Source organism: Phoenix dactylifera, chromosome 11 (assembly GCF_051530095.1).
Source record: "Phoenix dactylifera cultivar Ajwa chromosome 11, Ajwa_hap1_PhDact_Kaust_v1.1, whole genome shotgun sequence".
NCBI lineage: Eukaryota > Viridiplantae > Streptophyta > Magnoliopsida > Arecales > Arecaceae > Phoenix > Phoenix dactylifera.
The window spans coordinates 10,876,412-10,901,515 of NC_143200.1; the positions used below are offsets into that span (position 1 = coordinate 10,876,412).

General features: G+C 43.0%; 1 long non-coding RNA gene across 1 annotated transcript; it reads left to right on the forward strand.

The window, feature by feature from the left end:
* Nucleotides 1-485: 485 nt before the first annotated feature.
* Nucleotides 486-23,577, forward strand: LOC148700654 (uncharacterized). The gene is made up of 3 exons (XR_015971153.2): nucleotides 486-2,237; nucleotides 2,962-3,063; nucleotides 21,731-23,577. It is a non-coding gene; the product is annotated as an uncharacterized LOC148700654 (long non-coding RNA).
* Nucleotides 23,578-25,104: the final 1,527 nt, after the last annotated feature.

The following is a 25,104-nucleotide window of genomic DNA, read 5'->3' on the forward strand; positions in this document are numbered from 1 at the left end:
TTGCTTCCTTTGGTAATCTATTCAGATTCTTTGATTTTGCTAAATCTTCCACTTTTGCCACCTCCTTATGTGGAATGCTTCTCATCACTATAACAGTTCGTGTTCCCTTGGAAGGATCCTCCACATGAAAATAAGATGATAATGCCCCCCGACATAGAACCTCCATCCTTGATGTAGAATTTCTAGGTGACATGTAGCTTCCATCCTTGATGTAGTCTACACTCAACCTGTGTGACTACAGGACCTCCACACTACTATTTATTTATGAAGAGAAGGTTGATACTTCTAACCAAAGTACATACTTCGGTCCATCAAGATTTTTTTGGTTTACATGATTGCCCCCTAGCCCTTGTTACTAGATGACCGCCGTGTCATCATTGATAAGTGCTAAATAATGCATAAATTAATCTCTTTCTCATAGCACTTATCATCATTTTAATGCACGTATTTTATATTTAAACATGAGAAAATATGTTCCCTTTCGTCATTGCATTTTAATAAAGTGTTAAATATAATTCAAGTTTGATTTATTATTATTATTATTATTGGTTGAGTCTAATGTATGCTGGTCAAGTCAAATTCATTTAGAATGATCTCTGAACCCAAGTCGTATGCACCCGGTAAATCTGATCCTCTCAGATTCGGCCATTTATCCCAACTCTCCTATTTGTTTCTTAACATTCGGTTCAACATGGCTGTCCCGAATTCATACATTTTCTTCCCTTACTCCACGTTGAATCTCACGTCCAAGCTTTAGTATCCCTTTCCGCGTCCAAAGAATAGAGCCTCCGCGATCCTCTCAAACCCACTCTTCAGCTCGTTTGCACGCCGTTCCCAGAGCCACAGCCATCCCAAGTCATGCATCTTCCGACTTCTTACATAGCTGAGAGTCCAACTCCCGTGTCCAAAGAACGAAGCCGTGTACCCCTTCCTAATCCGAAGCCTTCATTCGGACCCAATACAGAACCAGCCTATCCACAACCGCAAATCAAATTCGTTCCATCCTCTCCCCATCCCGTGAGCATCCCAAACAGAGCAGTCCATGGATTAGAACTCCCCATCCGCGATCATCTCCCAGCTCACGCGTTTGTTCCTAGCAACCCGAGCTTCACGTGCTCACCTCCGCTGTTCCGAGTCCATCCTATGTCCCAAGATAGATCCCCTCCACAGATAAGCTCTCATCCCATTCAGAATCTTCTTCTGGATTAATCTCCGCCTTCATTCCGTTCGCGAGATACAGCTTCCAGATAAGCTTCAAATCCCACGCTCTTCCCGATTGCCTCCCACGATTCTCTACTCCAGATTAACTCCATCATCCACGGGCAGAACAGAGTAATCCTCCCATCTTCTCAAAACAGCATCCCATCTCCTCCAATTCATCTTCATCCCGTGAGCCATATCCTCCCTCCGGATCACATATCCCAGCTGCCGTCTGAATCCCCTGTTCCACATCCTTCCCGAGCTCATCCTCCCAAGGAATAGAGCCGTCATCCCATTCAGATTCATCTCCAGCGTTTCCTCCTTCCACGGATCAAAGCTCCAACAGCTTCCGGATCATTTCACAGCTGTTCCCAAGCTTCCTTTCTTCCGGATTGAGTCCAGTATCCACGGATAGCTCCAAATCCTAGCAAATCCTATCTTCTCAGAATTTCTCCCAGCCGTGAACATCATCCGAACCTTATCATCCCCTACTTTGGAACAGGGGTTCAGATTTCACAGATGGATTCAAACTTTCCTCCCAATTCCCTCCACGGATCATTACCTCCTTCCACGTCTTCCACGCATCTGGCTCAGCTCTCTCTTCCATCCTTATCCAAACAAAATCTCCTGCTTCAAGATCAGCTCAAATCCTCTGCACCAGCCGCGTCCAAGAATCCTTCCATGTGTTGAAGAAGCTCGGCTCCTTTGTTTTATTCCCTGGATTCACTTTAACAGGATATGCTCCAACTCCCACATCTCCCCAGCTTCAACCGCATTCCGCTTCATTTCATCCTTATCCCCTATGAGATAACAAGGGGGAGAAAGCTATAAAAGGGGAAGCTCCACTGGGAGGAAAGCAAGCTTGGGGTTCACAGACCAAGCTCCCACAGAAGTCCAAGAGGAGAGGGAGCCGACGGGAGAAATGAGGGAGAACCCAGTTGTGATGAAGGCGTTCTACATCGCTGCTGCTATCCCCCATACCATGGAAGGCTGAGCTCTGCATTAGGGCTGGATGCAACCCTAACAAAGGGCCAAAGGTTTTGTATTTTTGATTTTTATTCTTGGAGTTGTATAAACTTTATTTTGCTCATAATGAATATTTTATTTCATCTCATATTTAATTTTTGTGATTTTAAGTATGATGTTTATACAACTATTCTTCATGGTCACTAAGTTAATAGAAGATCACCCATGTTTAGGGAAGATGCAGTGTCCTGCCACATTTGTTTAGGGTAGACATTTCATGCCAATCGAAGATGGATGTTCCTAAATTACTTTTGTGAAATTTTATTTGAATGCTTATTAGGCTTGTAGCCAATTTGCATGTTAATCCAAGGATAAATTAAAATACAATTAATCCTCGTTGCTTTGTTAGTGGTGAATTCCTTGCCCTAGGTTACCCCAAACTGATATCATTTTAATTACATTTCTTATTAAATTGCTTAGTTTAATAGTCTTCACAAATTTTCTTTTTCAAATATTTTTAAGAAAACAACTGTACCCCAATTTCTGTGGATCGATATCCGTAATCACTATCCTACCAGATACGTGCTATTGTATGGTCTTTAAAGTTGACTATTAATTTTTGGCGCCGTTGCCGGAGATTGCTAGCATAGTTGTTTTTCTTTTCATAAAAACTAACTTTCAAAAAATATATATATCTAAAATAAAATAAAAATATTTTCTATTTTTGTTACTTTTCTTATCTTTTTTTTCCTCTCTTACTAATTTTTGATTTTTCTCTTGGTATTATTTAATCAGGAATTGAAGAAGAAATCTGGGATGATCAAAAAGGGAACTGCTGGAAAAGGAATGCTGTAGAGGTTTGCCTAAAAAAAAAAATTGCTGGAGAAATTTCCTTTGGTAACCTCTAAACTTTTCTTATTTTAGTTGATTCCCAATTAACTTGAAATTTTATGGTGATTGTTTGATTTTAATTTCAGCAAAAGTGTGAATGCATGCTTGATACACATATACCAATTAATCCGCACATAGTAAGGGCAATCACCCCAACAAGATAAGAACTGGATTTTATCACCAGATTCTTGTTCAAATTAGGTGAACCAATTCGTACATAGCTATCACTTTAATTAAAAACAATTAGATGTTGGCCCCTAGGGACATTCGAGCTCAATAGGACGAAGATCACCGAAAGTTGTACCAATTTTGTGCTGTGGCTCAGTTGACGTTTAGGCAAGCTTTGTCCCTATAAGGGAGACAGTTCATCTGTTCGAGGCAAGTGGTTTTTAAGTGGGACCTTTGCAACGCATCGTGACCCCCCATTTACTGGAAGCTTACCTGGTCAACTCAGTTCATTAGACCGGATTGGAGGCTTAGGTGCCCTCTTCAAACCAGTTAGGAGCTGTCTAGTGATTTTAGGGTAAATACAAGGATTTGATGTGTTTTTCTTTTAGTGCATGCTTGACTGTACTTGACTGATCAGAAGAGTTTAAGTGTATGCTAGGGTGTCGTTCCAGATCTCCTGAATTAGTACCTTTTGATTCTGAAATAGAGCGTTCTATTAGGGACCTTCAAGCCAAAATCCGTACCTATAGAATCATAGGATATGCTCCACCTGTCGAGATGGTTGAAGAACAACCCAAGTTGTTAAAGGAGTACTTTACTCCTTCCATTTATACCTCTCCATCCTGTATCCGACTACCTGATACCACTGCTGCTGTACAGTTTGAAATTATGTCTAGTGTCATCCAAATGCTTCCCTCTTTTTATGGACTCAACAATGAAGACCCATACAAATATTTAGATGAGTTCCTTGAGATTTGCACCACTGTCAAAATTCAGAACTTCACTGATGATGCTCTGAAACTTAGGTTGTTCCCTTTCTCCCTTAAGGATAGAGCTAAGCAGTGGCTCCATTCATTAGAAGCTAATTCCATTCTTTCATGGGCCCAAATGCAACATGAATTTCTAAAAAAATATTTTTTCATAGGAAAAACGAACCAATTTAGGCGTGCTATCACAAGCTTCTCCCAATCTGACGGGAAAGAATTTCATGAAACTTGGAAAAAATTTAGAGACTTACTCCGAAAATGCCCGCATCATCAAATACCCAAATGGTAATTAGGGCAATGCTTTTATGACGGGTTATCTGAACGAAACCGTCAGATGGTTGATGCTTCTTGTGGAGAAACTTTCATGCTTAAGAGTGAGCATGAGGCATGGCAGATGTTTGAAAATCTTAATGAAAATTTCCTCCACCATGCCTTCTCCGCTCGTCAAGCACCCCCGAGTTCTCAAAGAAAAGGGACCATATATGAAGTTAGCCAGTCCATAAGTCTATCTGACAAAGTAGATGCCTTGTCCCGCAAATTGGATCGGCTAATATCTAGAGAACAGCTTCCAAACTTTTTCCAAGCACAAGTGTGTGCTCTCTGTTCTAGCCCATCTCACCCTATTTTTGAGTGCCCTTCGATAGCTCAATTTTCTAAATTTGTGCAAGAACAAGTAAATGCTGCCCAAACACAGTTTCGACCGGATAATGATCCATATTCTACCACTTACAACCCGGGATGGCGCAACCATCCAAACTTCTCTTGGAAGCAGCAGACTCCCAACACTTCCCAGCCTTATTCCCAAAACTTTCAACCCTTTTCGAATGTTCATCCGAACCGTCCTCTTACTCACTATTCACAATTCCAGCATGTCTCTCCTCCAGCACCCCAAAGAGATATGGCTTTTGAGCAAAACGTTTTGACTGCCCTTCAAGGACTAGAAGCTAATACACAATTGTTGCACTCCCATACCCAGTCTATTGCCAAATTAGAAACCCATCATCGATCATACTTTTGTTGGGAACCCGCCCATGCCGCAGAAAATTAAAAAAATTTCAGATGCAGTGGAAGAGGCATGCGTGGGATCGACGTTCATCCTATGAACGTTGTTCAAAAACCGTTCGTAGATAGATTAGAATTAAAAACTTTTAAACTAATTATGAAGATCAGATCTTCACCTTTTGTGGGTAGATGATCACCGCAAACTGATAATTGTGGTTTTGGAAGAAGGCTCGCTTGAAGCCGCACATGCGTCCGGCCTCTACGGGTATCCACACGAAGCAGAGGACCGATCAAAGCTTCCTTGTCTCCCCGGGGTGCTAGCTCTCTTGCAGAGACTACTTTAGATGGCTGATTTTCTCCCTTTCTTTCAACTCTTGAATGTGCTTGGGAGGAGGAAGAAGAAGGAGGGATCTTGAAGAAGAACCAAAGCACTTTGCAGCCCTTTTCTTTCCCTTGCGTTGGATGAAGCAAAGGAGGAGGGAGGAGGCCGCCAAGCTTCTTTCTTTTCCTCTTCTTGCTTGCGGCTGAACCAAGGAAAGGGGAGAGGGAGGCGTACGGCCACAAGGAGGAGGACTTCTATTGAATGCCCTAGGTGCCTCCCATACCCCTTTATAAAGCAAGTGGTGCTCCTAACTTTTAGGAGCACCTTAATTGATTTCCAAGAGGGGCGCCGGTCCCTCTTGTCTTGCCGCACCAAAGAAGAGAAGGAGGAGGGGGTGTACGGCCCTCCTCTTGGTTAGCCCTAGTTCTCCTCCAAGGAGGATTAGGGGGCCTCCTAATGGCTAAGTCCTAATCTAATTAGGCTTAGTCTAAGGGTGAACCAATTGGATTTAATCTAGGTAAGTTCTAATCCAATTAGAACTCAATGAATCATGACTCAATTGAAACCTTCAATCCTAATCTAATTAGGAGTCATCTAGATTCATTAGATTAATAATTAATTTGGGACTTAAGAAATCCTAACCAATTAGGACTTATTTAATTTTAATCCTAATCCAATTAGGACTCTGATTTGAATTCGAAGTCCTAATCCAATTAGAACTTCTAGGAATCCTATTCTAAGTAGGAATCCAAATTGAATTCAAAATTCTAATCCAATTAGGATTGTAGGAATCCTACTCCAAGTAGGACTCCCAGTCCTACTCCAAGTAGGACTCCCAGTCCTAATCCAATTAGGACTCTAGGAATCCTACTCTAAGTAGGATTTGTTTTTAAAGTCCAATTAATCAATTCCCATTGTTCCTTCTTCTACTGATTATCAATCGAATTGATTACTCATGATTCATAATTACTTTTCAACTATCGGATCGGTCAATACCTCTAGTGTGTGTGACGCCATAGGTTCTATTCTGACTAGTAGTGAGATATATTGCGATCTCTATCACAATATCATTGAAAACTCCTTTCAATGGGTTGGAACAGTTCCAACTTAACTCATTAGAATTTATCGATCATCAAGATATTCCCTATGAGTCTCACCATCCACCAGTGACACCTAGCAGCATGTAGTGGCTATCCAGCAGAATGAAATGATGAACCTCTAGGTACAGTTATCGTATGATACAGTTCTACTATCGTAGATCCCTACAGGACGGAGGTCAAGGACAACTCGTCAAACCCCATCGTCTGCCATATGTCAAGATTTATTCGACTTAAATTCGAGAGTGGAAAACTCTTTCTCCACTATGCATACTGCCCCGGCCGAGGTCTTACGAACTCAGTCTTATACATCACATAGGATCTCTTCTTATCTACCAAGATCAATAGATTCCATATAGGTGCATACCTTACTCCTACAGTGAACCTACTGCAGCCAATCTACACTGCATGGACCCATATGTCTAGAGACCATGTATACGTGCAGTCAAACTACAATAACCTCACTGTGGGTAGCCGAAGCACCGCAGGTCAAAGGACCAGTCACACTACTGCAACATCAAGCAAGTCACTGACAAGTGGATAAATATCCAAGTGACTTCTTGTCTTGGTCACGCTCAGTACCCTTGTTTTTTAACAAGCACCTGCACTATTACTTCAGTGTCGTCACACCGTGGACTCGAGTCTCGTCCATCCACAAGGAAAGCAATGTGTGCACGGATCTCATCGGATCGATCACCGTCCTCGTGATGATCTATTGATCAGGAGCATTTTAGAAATTAATCACCAATGATGCATGGCTCAAATTCTTAACTTTTAAGAATATGCATCATCATCTTATTAATTCTTGGACAATTCATAGACACATAAACAATATGAATGAAATAGATGCCTTTTATTTATTCAATAATAAATAGTCAAGTACAAAATTATGTCCTAGAATTAACAATGTGTCAGCCAGATTGTCTTCTAGGGCATACATCTAACAATCTCCCACTTGCACTAAAGCCAATCAATCATATATCTTAGTTCCATCTTCTCAAGGTGGGCTTCAGTCTTTTGCTGACTCAGTTGCTTAGTGAACGGGTCTGCCATGTTGTCCGTGGAGTCTACTCTCTGCACCTCGACATACTTCTTCTCAACATAGTCGCGTATGAGGTGAAAGCGCCGCTCTATATGCTTGGACTTCTAATGAGACCTTGGCTCCTTAGCAAGAGCTATGGCGCCATTATTATCGCAGTAGAGTGTTATGGCATCTGATGTCATCACGTCCAACTCTGCAATGAATTTCTTGAACCAGAAGCCTTCTTTAGCAGCTTCAGAGGCGGCGATGTATTCAGCTTTCATAGTAGAATCAGCAATGATCGGTTGTTTAGAACTTTTCTAATTTACCATACCACCATTGCACAAGAACACATATCCAGATGTAGACTTTCTATCATCGATATCAGTCATAAAGTCTGAATCTGTGTACCCTTCTGTTGGCAGCGACCCGCACCGGAACCCACTCACACCGGTACAACCACCAACGTCGGACAAGCAAAGAGAGAAGCAAACGGATAAGCACTCTCTCGCTCCCTCGACACCGGACTCAAGGATCACCGCTTCGCTTCCGCTACGAAGGGCAAAAGATTACCCCGTGGTATCAATAGGGTAAAACACTTGAGCACCGCAGCGGATTATCAAACCAAAGGAAGAAGAAATAGGAAGAAAATAGCAAAGCAAACACAAAGATGTAACGAGGTTCGGCTACAAGTAGCCTACGTCCTCCACCGCTCCAAATCTCAGTTAGGATGAACAGATTACAGAGATAGCACACATCCGAACGATCACACGCGATCGCTCTACAAGAGATTCACACAGAATTCTCTTTGCACAAGAAGTAGGATCCCAATCCTCTTCTTCTCTAGAACCCTAGCCGCACAAAACAAGAGTCTCTCTCAAAATTATCCTTGAATATCTATCCTCCTAGGGCTCTCATGAGTCCTATATATAGTCTCAAGACCTTCAGATGATCATAGCCGTCGAAATGCCACCAAAAACACCAAAAGAAAATCGTCCGTACGATTTTTCGCGAGCCCGAGTCGACTCGGCTGTGGTTCGAGTCGACTCTGGCACGTCTGGACAAAACTGGCACGATCTAGAGTCGACTCGACTGTAGCTCGAGTCGACTCGACGATGCTTCGAGTCGACTCGACTGTATCTCGAGTCGACTCTGACAGTCGAGACAGAAACATGGTTTTCTCGGTCTTCTGGCCTTTCTCCTTCCGGGTCGACTCGACTGTTCCCGAGTCGACTCGACTGTAGCTCGAGTCGACTCCGACAGTCCGCCAGACAGAATTATGCAGAATTGATTCTCCTTCAATTCTCTTCATCACCAATGGTCTCCACATACCCCAACAATCTCCCACTTGGAGACCTTGGGTATATCCTCTTGTTACTTGGCTCTCCTCTGTGCTCCCACTGAAACTGAATCATCCTAGTGAGATAGGTACGATGCCTCCTCAACGTCTTCAAGCATGAAGACCAGCAGAAGCTGAACAACTCCTCAGCTTCTCCACCGTGACGACCTTCGTCAACATATCTGCAGGATTCTGACTTGTATGAATCTTCTCCAACTTGACGAGTCCCTGCTCGAGCAATGACCTCACAAAGTGGTACCGTATGTCAATATGCTTCGTCCTTGAATGGAAAGCTGAATTCTTTGCTAGATGAATTGCACTTTGACTATCTGAATATAACATGCAATCCTTCTGCTCCTTCCCAAGCTCCTTCATCAAGCCTTGAAGCCATATTAGTTCCTTGCACGCCTCTGTGGCTGCCACATACTCCACCTCCGTAGTCGACAGTGCAACAACTGGTTGCAACCTGGAAATCCAACTGACGGCTCCACTGCCCAGGGTGAACAAGTAGCCTGTCGTGCTCCTCCTGCCATCCAAGTCCCCTGCCATGTCTGAGTCCACAAAGCCCTGTAACCGGATCTCAGAACCTCCATAGCACATTGATATGTGCTCCGTGCCTCTCAGATACCTCAGTATCCATTTGACCGCACGCCAATGCTCCAAGCCTGGGCAGCTCATAAAGCGACTCACAACTCCCACTGCTTGAGCAATGTCAGGTCTCGTACAGACCATAGCGTACATCAAGCTCCCCACCGCCGATGCATATGGGATTTTTGACATATTGAGCTCCTCCACCCGCGTCTTCGGACTTTGTCCTTTTGAAAGCTTTAAGTAGGCACCTAGTGGTGTGCCAACAGGTTTGGCACCCTCCATGCAGAATCTCTTGAGTACTCGGCTGATGTACTCCGCCTGAGATAGTCTAAGGATATGTTTAGACCTATCTCTGCTGATCCGCATCCCAAGGATCTGTTTCGCTGCTCCTAGATCCTTCATTGCAAATTTTCTTGACAGCTTCAGCTTCAATTTTGCAATCTCATGCATGCTAGCTCCTGCAACTAACATGTCATCAACATATAATAGCAAGATAATATAAGATGTACCGAAGTCCCGGAAGTAGCAACAGTGATCCTCCTGACATCTCCTGTATCCTATCTCAAGCATGTAACTATCGAACTTGAGATACCATTGCCTGGGCGCCTGTTTCAAACCATAGAGGCTTTTCTTCAATTTGCAAACCAAGTCACCCGTGCCAGCTGCAATGTATCCCTCCGGCTGCTGCATATATATCTCCTCATCGAGATCTCCGTGAAGAAAAGCTGTCTTCACATCAAGCTGCTCTAAGTGAAGATTTTCTACTGCCACCATGCTCAGCACTGCCCGAATAGAACTCATCTTGACTACAGGAGAAAAGATCTCCGTGAAGTCGATACCTGCTCTCTGCTGAAATCCTTTTACAACCAGCCTGGTCTTGTACCGTTTCTTCCCATTCTGCTCTTCCTTCAGCTTGTAAACCCATTTGTTTGACAGTGCTTTCTTCCCCTTGGGCAGATCCACCAAATGCCACGTTTGATTCTGCTCCAATGACTCCATCTCATCATCCATGGCCAACTCCCACTCCTTCCTGGTATCAACCTCCAATGCCTCCGTGAAGCATTCAGGTTCGCCATTATCTGTGAGCAGCAAATAACTAAGAGTCCCATCATACCTTTGAGGAGGCTTCCCATGAGTACTACGAGTGGACCTTCTTAGTTGTGGAGAGGGTGCCAATACTTCAGGTTCTTGCTCTGACTGAGTCTTCTGACCAGAATTTGTAGACTCCTCTTCAGGATCCACAAAACACGGCTCAACAGGTTTTGTTTCTGATTTAGTGCTCTGCTGCATTTTCTCATTAAATACCACATCATTACTACGAATGATCTTCCTGTGTTCGGGATCCCAAAAACGATACCCAAACTGTTGACCTCCGTATCCAACGAAAATGCACTTCTTTGATTTGGCGTCTAGTTTGCTTCTTTGACTGGAATCAACATGGACATAACTGGTACAACCGAATACTCGTAAGTGCGCCAAATCAATCTTCTTCGCTGTCCATGCTTCCTCAGGAATCCCAAATTCAAGTTTCTTTGATGGCCCTCTGTTGATCCAGTAGGCAGCAGTGTTAACTGCTTCCGCCCAAAACTGCTGTGGCAATCCAGCATGTATCCTCATCCTCCTGGCACGCTCATTAATTGTTCTGTTCATCCTTTCAGCAACTCCATTTTGTTGTGGTGTCCCTGGAACTGTCCTCTGCCTGACGATCCCAGCTTCTGCACAGTAGTCCTCAAACTCTCTGCTACAATACTCACCACCGTTGTCTGATCTCAGGCATTTTAACCTCCTTCCTGTCTCGAGTTCTACCATTGCCTGCCATCTCCTGAAGACCCCAAATACCTCTGACTTGTGCTTCAAGAAGAACACCCAAAGCTTCCTGGTAGCATCATCAATAAAAGTAACATAGTACTGAGATCCACCAATGGAAGAAACCGGTGCAGGCCCCCACACGTCCGTGTGCACGAGATGTAGCTTTTCTTGCTTCCGAGGTTTACCTTCTTTGTTGAATGAAACACGCTTCTGCTTTCCGAGAATACAATCCTCACAGAAGTCCATCTCAACACTCCTGAGACCCTGCAGCTTTCCCAACTGGTGCATCACCTCCAGTCCCTGATAACTCATGTGCCCAAGTCTGCAATGCCATAACATGGCGTCCACATCTGCTGCAGCAACTCCAATAGAGTTTTCCGTGCCGTTGGCGATATAAAGTGTCCCAACCTTCTTGCCACTAGCCACCATCAACGAACCCCTGGATATCTTCCACTGATCAGCTGTGAAAATAGTCTTGTACCCCTGGCTCGCCAACTGTCCAACAGAAATCAGATTCCTCTGCAGTTGAGGCACGTGCCGTACGTCCTCAAGCTCAAGTGAAGATCCAGAAATCAACTTCACTTCCGCGCTTCCCCTTCCTTGTATGGTGCAAGGCTCTCCATCCCCTAAGTAGACTTTGCCGAAGTCTCCCTTCTCATATCCTCCAAGAAGCTTCCGTTGGGATGTAGCATGGAAAGACGCGCCTGAGTCTATCACCCAAGACTCGTCACTGGTGGATAAAGATAGAACGAGGGCATCCATGTCACCGTTTTCAGCAAGATTTGCCAGATCCTTGCTGACTCCTTCGGTGTGGTCGCCTTGCTTCCCTTTAGGAGATTTGCAGCCCCTCCTAAAGTGCCCCATCTTCCCGCAGTTCCAGCACTTCGCTCCCTTGTTCTGAGGTGCTCGAGACCTGCTAGATCTCGACTTCGAGTCGCTTCGAAATCGACCGTCCTTCTTTTGTCTTCCCCGGTTAGAGATGTTTAGTGCACTTCCAGACGACTCCGTAGCTCCAGAAGATTTTCTTCTTGCTTCTTCACTCAGAAGCACTCCCACAACGTCATCAAAGATCAACTTCCCCGTCGCCGAAGAGTTGCTCACCGCCATCACCAGGCCCTCCCAGCTATCAGGCAGTCCGGAGAGGATTAGCAATGCCCGAATCTCATCGTCAAAACTAATCTCCACTGACTCCAACTGGGCCGTGAGTCCGTTGAACTCGTTGAAGTATTCTGCTACGCTGCCGCCATTTTTCATACGAAGATTAAACAACCTCTTCATGAGAAATACCTTGTTTGATGCTGAGGGTTTTTCGTACATCCGCGACAATGTTGCCATCAACTCCATCGTCGTCTTCTCGTTTTTGATGTTGAATGCCACTTGGGATGCAAGTGACAATCTAATGGTGCCGAGCGTCTTCCGATCGAGGACCTCCCAGTCTTCATCGGACATCTTCTCTGGTTTCTTCGCTCTACCTCCAAGAGGTAAATAGAGATCCTTCTGGTAAAGATAATCCTCTATTTGCATCTTCCAAAATCCGAAGTTCGTGCCATTGAACTTCTCAATTCGCAACTTTCCTTCATCCGCCATTGCAGAATACCAATAGCTCTGATACCACTTGTTGGCAGCGACCCGCACCGGAACCCACTCACACCGGTACAACCACCAACGTCGGACAAGCAAAGAGAGAAGCAAACGGATAAGCACTCTCTCGCTCCCTCGACACCGGACTCAAGGATCACCGCTTCGCTTCCGCTACGAAGGGCAAAAGATTACCCCGTGGTATCAATAGGGTAAAACACTTGAGCACCGCAGCGGATTATCAAACCAAAAGAAGAAGAAATAGGAAGAAAATAGCAAAGCAAACACAAAGATGTAACGAGGTTCGGCTACAAGTAGCCTACGTCCTCCACCGCTCCAAATCTCAGTTAGGATGAACAGATTACAGAGATAGCACACAACCGAACGATCACACGCGATCGCTCTACAAGAGATTCACACAGAATTCCCTTTGCACAAGAAGTAGGATCCCAATCCTCTTCTTCTCTAGAACCCTAGCCGCACAAAACAAGAGTCTCTCTCAAAATTATCCTTGAATATCTATCCTCCTAGGGCTCTCATGAGTCCCATATATAGTCTCAAGACCTTCAGATGATCATAGCCGTCGAAACGCCACCAAAAACACCAAAAGAAAATCGTCTGTACGATTTTTCGCGAGCCCGAGTCGACTCGGCTGTGGTTCGAGTCGACTCTGGCACGTCTGGACAAAACTGGCACGATCTAGAGTCGACTCGACTGTAGCTCGAGTCGACTCGACGATGCTTCGAGTCGACTCGACTGTATCTCGAGTCGACTCTGACAGTCGAGACAGAAACATGGTTTTCTCGGTCTTCTGGCCTTTCTCCTCCCGGGTCGACTCGACTGTTCCCGAGTCGACTCGACTGTTCCCGAGTCGACTCGACTGTAGCTCGAGTCGACTCCGACCGTCCGCCAGACAGAATTATGCAGAATTGATTCTCCTTCAATTCTCTTCATCACCAATGGTCTCCACATACCCCAACACCTTCTACCTTTAACTCTGATGTTCCTCCATAGACCAAGAATAAATCTTTAGTTCTTCTTAAGTACTTAAGAATATTCTTCACAGCTGTCCAGTGCTCTTCACCTGGATTCGACTGATATCTGCTAGTGACACTCACAGCAAGAGCTATATTAGGTCCTGTACACAGCATGGCATACATGAGGCTCCCTATTGCCGATGCATAAGGGATCTTGCTCATGCGTTGAATCTCTTCAGATGTGTTGGGGCACATCTTCTTGGAGAGATGAATTCCATACCTTAGGGGTAAGAGACCCTTTTTAGAGTTTTCCATGCTGTACCTTTTCAGCACTTCCTCTATGTACATCTTCTGTGATAGGCCAAGCATCCTTTTAGATCTATCTCTATAGACCTTTATCCCCAAAATATAGGATGCTTCCCCAAGGTCTTTCATGGAGAATTCTTTTGACAACCAGACCTTGACCGAGGTTAGCATGGGAATATCATTTCCCTATCAGGAGGATGTCGTCCACGTACAGTACGAGGAATACGATAGCACTCCCACTAACCTTCTTATAGACACACGGTTTCTCTTCGTTCTTGATGAAATCAAACATTTTGATTGCATCATTGAAACAAGTATTCCAACTCCGAGATGCTTGCTTTAGTCCATAAATGGACCTTTGCAGCTTGCAGACCTTGTGATCTCCATCACTGGACGTGAAACCCAAAGGTTGCTCCATATAGATATCTTCATCAAGATATCCATTCAGAAAAGCTATTTTTACATCCATCTGCCAAATTTCATAATCATGAAATGCTGCTATGGCAAGTAATGTTCGGATGGATTTCAGCATGGTTACAGGTGAAAAGGTCTCCTGATAGTCAATGCCTTCGCGTTGACTATACCCTTTCGCTACTAGCCTTGCCTTATAGGTCTCTACCTTTCCATCCGAACCTATCTTTCTTTTGTAGATCCATTTGCATCCAATAGGTACAATACCTTCTGGTGGATCCATTAAAGTCCAGACTTGGTTGGAATGCATGGAGTCTAACTCTGACTTCATAGCTTCCAACCATTTCTCGGAATCGATATCTGATATCGCCTCGTTGTAGGTTTTGGGATCCTCTATGTGTTCCCTATCTCCCATGAGGAACATTTTCTTAGTATCCTCTTCAAGCATACCTAAGTATCTATCAGGAGGATGGGAGACCCTACTAGATATGTGAGGTGGAGGAACAACGTGTACTGGCTTTGTATGAATGGGTTCTATAGGATTCATGACTCGTTGCTTTTCAGAGACTTTCTCTTCAAGCTCAATTTTCCTCCCACTACCTCTATCAAGGATAAACTGTTTTTCCAAGAAGATGGCATGTCGGCTCACAAAAATATTGTGATCCTTTGAGACGAAAAAATTGTATCCTAATGACTCTTTAGGATATCCTAAAAAACGAGCACTTATGGTCCTAGCCTCTAGCTTGTCTGCCTGTAGTCGTTTGACATGGGCCGGACATCCCCAATTCTTGAGATGGCCAAGACTTGGTTTCTTACCATGCCATATCTCATACGGTGTGGTAGGAACGGATTTAGAGAAAACTCTATTCAGTAGATATACTGCGGTAAGTAAGGCATCTCCCCAAAGAAACATAGGTAAATCAGTGAAGCTCATCATGGATCGGACCATATCCAATAGAGTCTGATTTCTCCTTTCTCACACCCCGTTGAGTTGAGGTGTACCCAGAGGAGTCCATTGTGAGACTATTGCATTCTCCTTGAGATAATCCCGAAATTCTCCACTAAGGTATTCTCCTCCTCGATCTGATCGAAGAGCCTTAAGAGATTTTCCAGTTTGTTTTTCTACTTCATTTCTGAACTCTTTGAACTTTTCAAAAGATTCAGATTTGTGTCTCATAAGATACACATACCCATACTGTGAATAATCATCGGTAAAGGTAATGAAGTACGAATAACGACCTCTGGCTTTCACATCGAATGGGGCACACACATCTGTGTGTACCAGGGTAAGTATTTCAGTGGTCCTCTCCCCATATCCTACAAAAGGTAATCTAGCCATTTTTTGTTGAAGACAGTACTCACAAACTGGATATGACTCGGAAGTCAATGAGCCGAGAAGCCCATCTTTATCTATTTTGTTCATTCTGTCCTCTCCAATATGGCCAAGCCTGAGGTGCCACAAATATTTTTGGTTTATCTCATCCCTGGATCTCTTGGATCCTTTGGCACTCACTTCTTGCTCAGACACATTTACAGATACATCCATATGTAAATGATAGAGACTATCAATCATAAAACCACGTGCTTCTATTTTATTTCTGAAATAAATAGAACAGCAGTCTTTGTCAAATGTAAAAATATGACCTTCCTGTGCTAGACATGAAACAGAAATCGAATTTCTGCTAGCGACAGGTACATAATAACAGTCTCTAAATAATAAACTAAAACCAGACGGTAATCACAGAGGGTAGGTGCCCACAGCCACAGCAGCAACTTTTACCCCGTTGCCAACCCGAAGGGTTACCGCACCTTTCGCCGGCCTTCTACTTTTCTTTAGACCCTGTATGGTAGTGCACAAATGAGCACTAGAACCAGAATCTATAATCCAACTCGAAGTAGAGGAAACCGTAAGGTTAGTTTCAATCACAAGCAAGTCTAACATACCTTCTGAAGGTGTGTCTGCCTTCTTGTTCTTCAGGCTCTCGAAAGGGATTGAAGGATCAGATCTACTTGCAATTTCTTGTGCATGTTCATACTGAGCTTCTCAAGCTCCTCTAGGTCCTTGATCATAGTCAGACCGTGATTATGGACAGACTGCCTCTCGCGCATCTTTGCCTTGAAGAGTCTCTTGGACACTTCAAAACGAGTTGTGCGACTCTGCTCACCATATAACTCTTGTAGGTGTGTCAGTATATCCCTAGCAGTCTTCATATTCTCATGCTGGCATTGGAGTTCATTGGATGTGGATGCCATGATGTAGCACTTGACCCTAATGTCATCGTCTGTCCACTTTTCATGCTTCGCACGCTGATCAGTGGTCGGACGTGCTGGTAATGTGGGGATATCATTGTCGAGCACATAGCCTATTTTTTCGCAACTCAGAACAATTTTGAGATTTCTAAGCCAGTCTCTATAATTAGTACCGGTCAGTCTGTTGGTCTCAAGAATATGGGTCAAAGGGTTTGAGGCTGACATTATGATGTACAGAGAGTAAAGATTCTAGTTAGACTTTTGTACTTGATCCTAATTTGTTCTAGGATCTTTTAGAACAAGTGTACCTCCCACTATTTTCTCGAATTCCTCACACTCTCCTGGTAGGAAAACGGAAATCCTACACGACTAGGGTTTCTAGTGGGTACTACGGTCCCACCGATTTACATGCCACCTCACCCAACAGTTATTGGTGATACATGAATGGATAAGTGTACAACTCTTGTACAATGCTTCTCAAGCATGTTGCAGTGCTCCTTGGTCTCTAAGTCATGAAGACCTCACCTAACAGTTATTGGTCCCATTCCTTAGTTAAGTCAGACCCACCGTATAACCGTAGGAATAAAGTCGTCATTGGATCCTCACTTAACAGTTATTGGTCCCCAACCCCACCTTTACCCCTACAACATCTCATGTCTATAGAGAGGTCCAGCCCCCCGATGCAACTTGCCCACTGTGTCCAGCCGAGACAAGTCAACATCAGAAAGACCTTAGCAGCTCTACTACGGTGGAAGACCTATGGACTTAATATTGGTTAATCATGTCTTAGTGTTTGCAACTTGAGCTCTTCATAAGAGGTAATCGAACAATTGGTCAGGTAAGCCGGTGGGAGGCTTCCCTTACTCAGAGAGTAGGGTCCTAATTAAGTAACCACCTTTCATGCTTTTCTAGACACCAATTAGATCAATTAATCTAATATGACTCGCTCATGTTGGTTCATTCTCGACTTGATTGAGGAGGTTTTAGTTTAGGTCTCATTTGGATTGGTCTATTAGTTTGCATCACATGTAAACCTATCTACCCCGCTCACATTCGCATCATATGCAAATAGCACATCACAGGCAGTTATAATTGCAGCAATAAATAAAACTAAACTTTAAATAGGTGATGATCATGGATTCTAATTAGGTCATATTACAAGCACATGCACGTCAATCGATTAACTGGTCTTCAACTCTTGAATTGGTCCCGAGCCTTCTTCATTCGATCCCTGATCAACTCTTGATCCAATCGCCATCAACCGCTCACATTCGCCGTTCATCTCATGTACTATCTTTGACTTGATCGTTGACGTACATCACATCACAGAAATACAACCAGATATATAATAATAAATTACATCCCCTTTTAGGAGGCACGCAGGCCTCTCAAAATATCAAATAAGATGCATGCAAACATCTAAAAAATTAGCAGATCACATCGCAGGTCTTTACAATTTATATCAAAAGGGTTTGAATCCAATGATCATCACCACATGCAACAATTATAATTTTCAGATCTGAAATCTAATTGATCATCTTATGACATGGGTTGCTGATCATGCTAAACATGATTCTAAACTTTGTAATCCCATTAACAATGCAATTAGAATTATCAATTTATTACATAAAAATCAGCATGCAAAAATCAGCAATCCTGAAAAATTCTGCATGCAGAAAATTTCAGCACACATAACCTTTTAAATTTCAGATCTAACATGCCTGTTTATAATTAATTCTAACCTTAATCTACGAAGCCTAAGCTCTGATACCACTGTTGGGAACCCTCCCATGCCGTAGAAAATTAAAAAAATTTCAGATGCAGCAGATGAGGCATGCACGGGATCGACGTTCATCCTATGAACGTTGAAATCATTCGTAGATAGATTAGAATTAAAAACTTTTAAACTAATTATGAAGATCAGATCTTCACCTTGTGCGGATAGATGATCACCGCAAACTGATGATCGTGGTTTTGAAAGAAGGCTCGCTTGAAGCCGCACACGCGTCCGGCCTCTACGGGTATCCACACGAAGCAGAGGACCGATCAAAGCTTCCTTGTCTCCCCGGGGTGCTAGCTCCCTTGCAGAGACTACTTTAGATGGTTGATTTCCTCCCTTTCTTTCAACTCTTGAATGTGCTTGGGAGGAGGAAGAAGAAGGAGGGATCTTGAAGAAGAACCAAAGCACTTTGCAGCCCTTTTCTTTTCCTTGCGTTGGATGAAGCAAAGGAGGAGGGAGGAGGCCGCCAAGCTTCTTTCTTTTCCTCTTCTTGCTTGCAGCTGAACCAAGGAAAGGGGAGAGGGAGGCGTACGGCCACAAGGAGGAGGACTTCTATTAAATGCCCTAGGTGCTTCCCATACCCCTTTATAAAGCAAGTGGAGCTCCTAACTTTTAGGAGCTCCATGATTGATTTCCAAGAGGGGCGCCGGCCCCTCTTGTCTTGCCGCACCAAAGAAGAGAAGGAGGAGGGGGCGTACGGCCCTCCTCTTAGTTAGCCCTAGTTCTCCTCCAAGGAGGATTAGGGGGCCTCCTAATGGCTAAGTCCTAATCTAATTAGGCTTAGTCTAAGGGTGAACCAATTGGGTTTAATCTAGGTAAGTCCTAATCCAATTAGAACTCAATGAATCATGACTCAATTGAAACCTTCAATCCTAATCTAATTAGAAGTCATCTAGATTCATTAGATTAATAATTAATTTGGGACTTAAGAAATCCTAATCCAATTAGGACTTATTTAATTTTAGTCCTAATCCAATTAGGACTCTGATTTGAATCCGAAGTCCTAATCCAATTAGGACTTCTAGGAATCCTATTCTAAGTAGGAATCCAAATTGAATTCAAAATCCTAATCCAATTAGGATTGTAGGAATCCTACTCCAAGTAGGACTCCCAGTTCTAATCCAATTAGGACTTTAGGAATCCTACTCTATGTAGGATTTGTTTTTAAAGTCCAATTAATCAATTCCCATTGTTCCTTCTTCTACTGATTATCAATCGAATTGATTACTCGTGATTCATAATCACTTTTCAACCATCGGATTGGTCAATACCTCTAGTGTGTATGACCCCATAGGTTCTATTCTGACTGGTAGTGAGATATATTGTGATCTCTATTACAATATCATTAAAAACTCCTTTCAATGGGTTGGAACAGTTCCAACTTAACTCATTAGGATTTATCGATCATCAAGATATTCCCTATGAGTCTCACCATCCACCAGTGACACCTAGTAGCATGTAGTGGCTATCCAGCAGAATGGAATGATGAACCTCTAGGTACAGTTATCGTATGATACAGTCCTACTATCGTAGATCCCTACAGGACGGAGGTCAAGGACAACTCATCAAACCCCATCGTCTGCCATATGTCAAGATTTATTCGACTTAAGTTCGAGAGTGGAAAAGTCTTTCTCCACTATGCATACTGCCCCGGCCGAGGTCTTACGAACTCAGTCTTATAAATCACATAGGATCTCTCCTTATCTACCAAGATCGATAGATTCCATATAGGTGCATACCTTACTCCTACAGTGAACCTACTGCAGCCAATCTACACTGCATTGACCCATATATCTAGAGACCATGTATGCGTGCAGTCAAACTACAATAACCTCACTGTGAGTAGCCGAAGCACCGCAGGTCAAAGGACCAGTCACACTACTGCAACATCAAGCAAGTCACTGACGAGTAGATAGACATCCAAGTGACTTCTTATCTTGGTCACGCTCAGTACCCTTATTTTTTAACAAGCACCTGCACTATTACTTCAGTGTCGTCACACCGTGGACTAGAGTCTCGTCCATCCACAAGGAAAGCAATGTGTGCACGGATCTCATCGGATCGATCACCGTCCTCGTGATGATCCATTGATCAGAAGCATTTTAGAAATTAATCACCAATGATGCATGGCTCAAATTCTTAACTCTTAAGAATATGCATCATCATCTTATTAATTCTTGGACGATTTATAGACACATAAACAATATGAATGAAAAAATACCTTTTATTTATTCAATAATAAATAGTCAAATACAAAATTATGTCCTAGAATTAACAATGTGTCAGCCAGATTGACTTCTACGGCATACATCTAACAACCTTTTACACCGACGACCCCTTTCCCTCAATGTCTGAATGCACCTTCTCCCTTTGGCATGAAAGGAACTTCGTTGGAAGAAATAATGGAGGTTTTTAAACAAGTCAAAATCAACCTCCCTCTCCTTGATGCCATAAAACAAGTACCATCCTATGCCAAATTTCTCAAAGACCTTTGTACCTAAAAATGAAAATCTAGGACACATGTGCCTAAAAAGGTCTTTTTAACTGAACAAGTGAGCTCCATCCTTCAGCACAAAATTCCTCCTAAATTCAAAGATCATGGTGCTCCCACCATCCTTGTATCGTAGGAGATAATCTTATTGATCAGGCACTCTTAGATTTAGGAGCCAGTGTTAATATTCTTCCTTACTTAGTTTATGAGAAATTTGGACTAGGTGAATTGAAGCTTACTTCGGTGTCCCTACAATTGACTAATAGATCTGTAAAAATACCACGAGGAACAATTGAAGACGTCCTAGTCAAGGTAGATAAATTTTATTTTTCAGTCGATTTTATCGTTTTTGATATGGAACCTGTGCCTAATCTTAAGAAACAGATCCCTATGATTCTAGATCGTCCCTTTTTAGCGACAGCCAATGCGAGTATAAATTGTAGAACTGGGGTGATGAATATATCTTTTGGAAATATGAAGGTCAAGTTAAATATATTTCGTGCCTCTGATCAACCCGCAAAGGAAGTTGAGTGCTTCCTAATAGACAAAATGGACGATCTTGTAGAAAAAACTCTTTCCTATATTTTGATAAGTGCTAAATAATGCATAAACTAATATCTTATTCATAGCACTTATCATTATTTTAATTCAAATATTTTGTAAATTCAACTAAAAAATTGTGTTACCTTCACCATTGCATTTTAATAAATTATTAAAGGTAATTCAAGTTTTACTTATTTACTGATTGAGTCTAATGTATGCAGGTTGAGTCAAGTTCATTAGGGATTATTCCTGGACCTAAACCACATGCACCCCGCAAATCAAGACCCTCTGATTCAGTCACCTAATTTTCTTTCCATATGATCCAATTCTCCTATTTTAATCTCAAAAACAATATAATCCCTTCAATTATTTGTCTCTTAGATCTCAAAGCATATCATCATATTTGCATGAATCCCAAAGCTCCATCCACTCCTCCACTTTTCTCTACCAAACAACCCGCTCTCATCCTAGCTTCGAACTTCATCCTCCCGAATCCAAAACTTCATCATCTCCCAACCGTATCACTCTTATCGTCTCCACGTTCCAACGCCTCCCCATCGTATCTTCATCACGAGTTCATCTTCCCAACGTCTCTCTCTCAACTTCTCTTCACCCCACGTTCCCTTCATTCCGCGTCAACATCCCAACGTCCCATACGCCCAAATTTTCTTCTTCGCACATCCCGTTCGAAACAGCATCAACATCTAAAATCCCACCTTTCACGTGATTCTTCCCGAGCTTCCCAGCCACATGAACCTCTTCCCAGCCAAAGGAAATCACACGCTCATCCCCGGATCCCAGCATTCGGATTGATCCCAGCTCACGGTTCAAAGCAACCGTATCATTCTTCCTCTCAAACGCCAGCATCCGAGTATCTCAACAACCAACTCATCTTCATCTCCCCTTCATTCCGTTCAGCATCTATCAAATCTTAGCATTCGGATGAATCCCCTGCATCCCGGAACCAAGTTTTCTTTGCATTCAGCCGAGATCCCAACATCCCAGCTCCACATCACAGCCATATCCCTCCTGCGAATCAAGCAAGTTTCTTCCACTAGATCCCACGTTCATCCCGTTCGGATTGGAGATAAACTCAAATCACATCTTCCGGCTTGATTCCATGGAGTCATCCTCATCCCGTAAACAACCAAACTATCCTCCCCTGTTTCGGAAACAGAACACAGATCTTCTCTCAGCCGTGCACATCCATTCTGGGTTCAACTCCATCCACGGATGAGTTCTCTCCCCTGTTTCAAGTTCCACGTCCTCAATCGAACCCAGCAATCTCCCAGCCGTCTTCTAGATTAATCCCAGCCAACTGAAAATCAAAGTCATCCTTATCCCCTCCTTCTGAATAGAACCAAAATCCTTTCAATGTTCGTGATGAAGCTTCCCATGGATCACTTTCTTCCGCTAATTCCATGCGCTCCCAGGTATCCCAACTTCCGAGATCCTCTCACGTCCACGTTTCAGCGTCCAAGATATTCAGCCGCGTCGCCTCTGCGTTGAAGCCACATCACCAATATTTCGGATCACATCCATCCTCAACCGTGAGCACCGTTCCAGCATCCACATCATCCTCTGCATCCTTATCCTTGATTCGAAAGAGGGGAGGAAAGAGAAGTGGGCAGTCTATTTAAGGAGTCAGACGTGAAGACTAAGGCATTCATTCACCACCGGGAGGGGTTCCACATATCTTCACAATCTCCTTAGAGGCTAAGTCCCCACCGGGAGAAGAAGAGCTCGGGTTCACACGTGAAATTCCCACGGAAGAAGATGAAATAACAGGAGAGAGAAGAGTTTGGGTTTTTTTGGGAATGCCTTCTCAAAAGAAAGAAAAAAAATGAAGTGCTGAGGCAGAGGAAGCCGATCGTGATAGAAATGGGAGCCTGCTGCTGTGCTACTGCTGCCGTCCATCACTGCATGGAAGCTTAAGCTCTTCTTTAGGGCTGGATGCAGCCCTAACAAAAGGATAAGAAATTTGTATTTATTTATTTTTTTATTTATATTCTTGGGGTTGTATGAACTTATTGTTTTTAATGAATATCTTCTTTTATTTCATGCTTAATTTCTGTGATTTTAAATGTGAAGTTTATACAACTGTTCTTCATGATCACTAAGTAAATATAAGATAGTCCATGCTTAGGGAAGATGCGATGTGCTGCCACCTTAGATTAGGGTAGACATTTCATGCCAACTGAAGATAGATTATGCCTAAATTACTTTTGTGAATTTCTATTCGAATGCTTATTAGGCTTGTAGCCAATTTGCATGTTAATCCAAGAATGAATTAAAATATAAATAACCCTTGTTCCGATGTTAGTGGTAATTCCTTGCCCTAGGTTTCCTCCAACTGATATCCTTTTAATTACATTTTCTTTTATTAAATTTCTTAGTTTAATTTTCTTCACATACTTTTCCTTTTAAATATTTTTATTTTTAAAGAAAACAATGTTAGATGTATGCCCTAGAGCCAATCTGGCTGACACATTGTTATTTCTAGGGACATAATTTTGTACTTGACCATTATTATTGAATAAATAAAAGGCATCTTTTCATTCATATTATTTATGTGTCTATGAATCGTCCAAGAAATTAATAAGATGATGATACATATTCTCAAGAGTTGAGAATTTGAGCTATGTATCATTGGTGATTAATTTCTAAATGCTCCTGATTAATGGATCATCACGAGGACGGTGATCGATCCGATCAGTGCACAGATCACTTTCCTTCTGGATGGACGATCCTTCTGGATGGACGAGACTTGAGTCCACAGTGTAGGGACACTGAAGTGATAGTGCAGGTGCTTGTTAGAGAACAAGGGTACTGAGCGTGACCAAGACAAGAAGTCACTTGGATGTCTATCCACTCGTCAGTGACTTGCTTGATGTTGCAGTAGTGTGACTGGTCCTTTGACCTGCGGTGCTTCGGCTACTCACAGTGAGGTTATTGTAGTTTGACTGCACAAATACATGGTCTCTAGCCATATGGGTCTATGCAGTGTAGATTGGCTGCAGTAAGTTCACTGTAGGAGTAGGGTATGCACCTATAAGGAATCTATCGACCTTGATAGAAGAGGAGTGATCCTATGTGATTTGTTAGACTGAGTTCTAAGACCTTGGCCAGGGCAGTAATATAAAGTGGAAAAAGAGTTTTCCACTATCGAACTCAAGTCGAATAAATCTTGACATATGACAGACGATGGGGTTTGACGAGTTGTCCATGACCTCCGTCCTGTAGGGATCCACGATAGTAGGACTGTATCACACGTTAACTGCACCTAGAGGTTCATCATTCTATTCTACTGGGTAGCCACTACATGCTGCTAGGTGTCACTGGTGGATGGTGGGACTCACAGGGATTATCTCGATGATCGATAAACCCTAATGAGTTGAGTTGGAATCGTTCCAACCCATTGAAAGGAGTTTTCAATGATATAGTGATAGAGATCACAATATATCTCACTACCAGTCAGAATAGAACCTATGGGGTCACACACACTAGAAGTATTGACCGATCCGATGATTGAAAAGTGATTATGAATCACGAGTAATCAATTCGATTGATAAGAAGTTGAAGAAGGAAAGGAAAT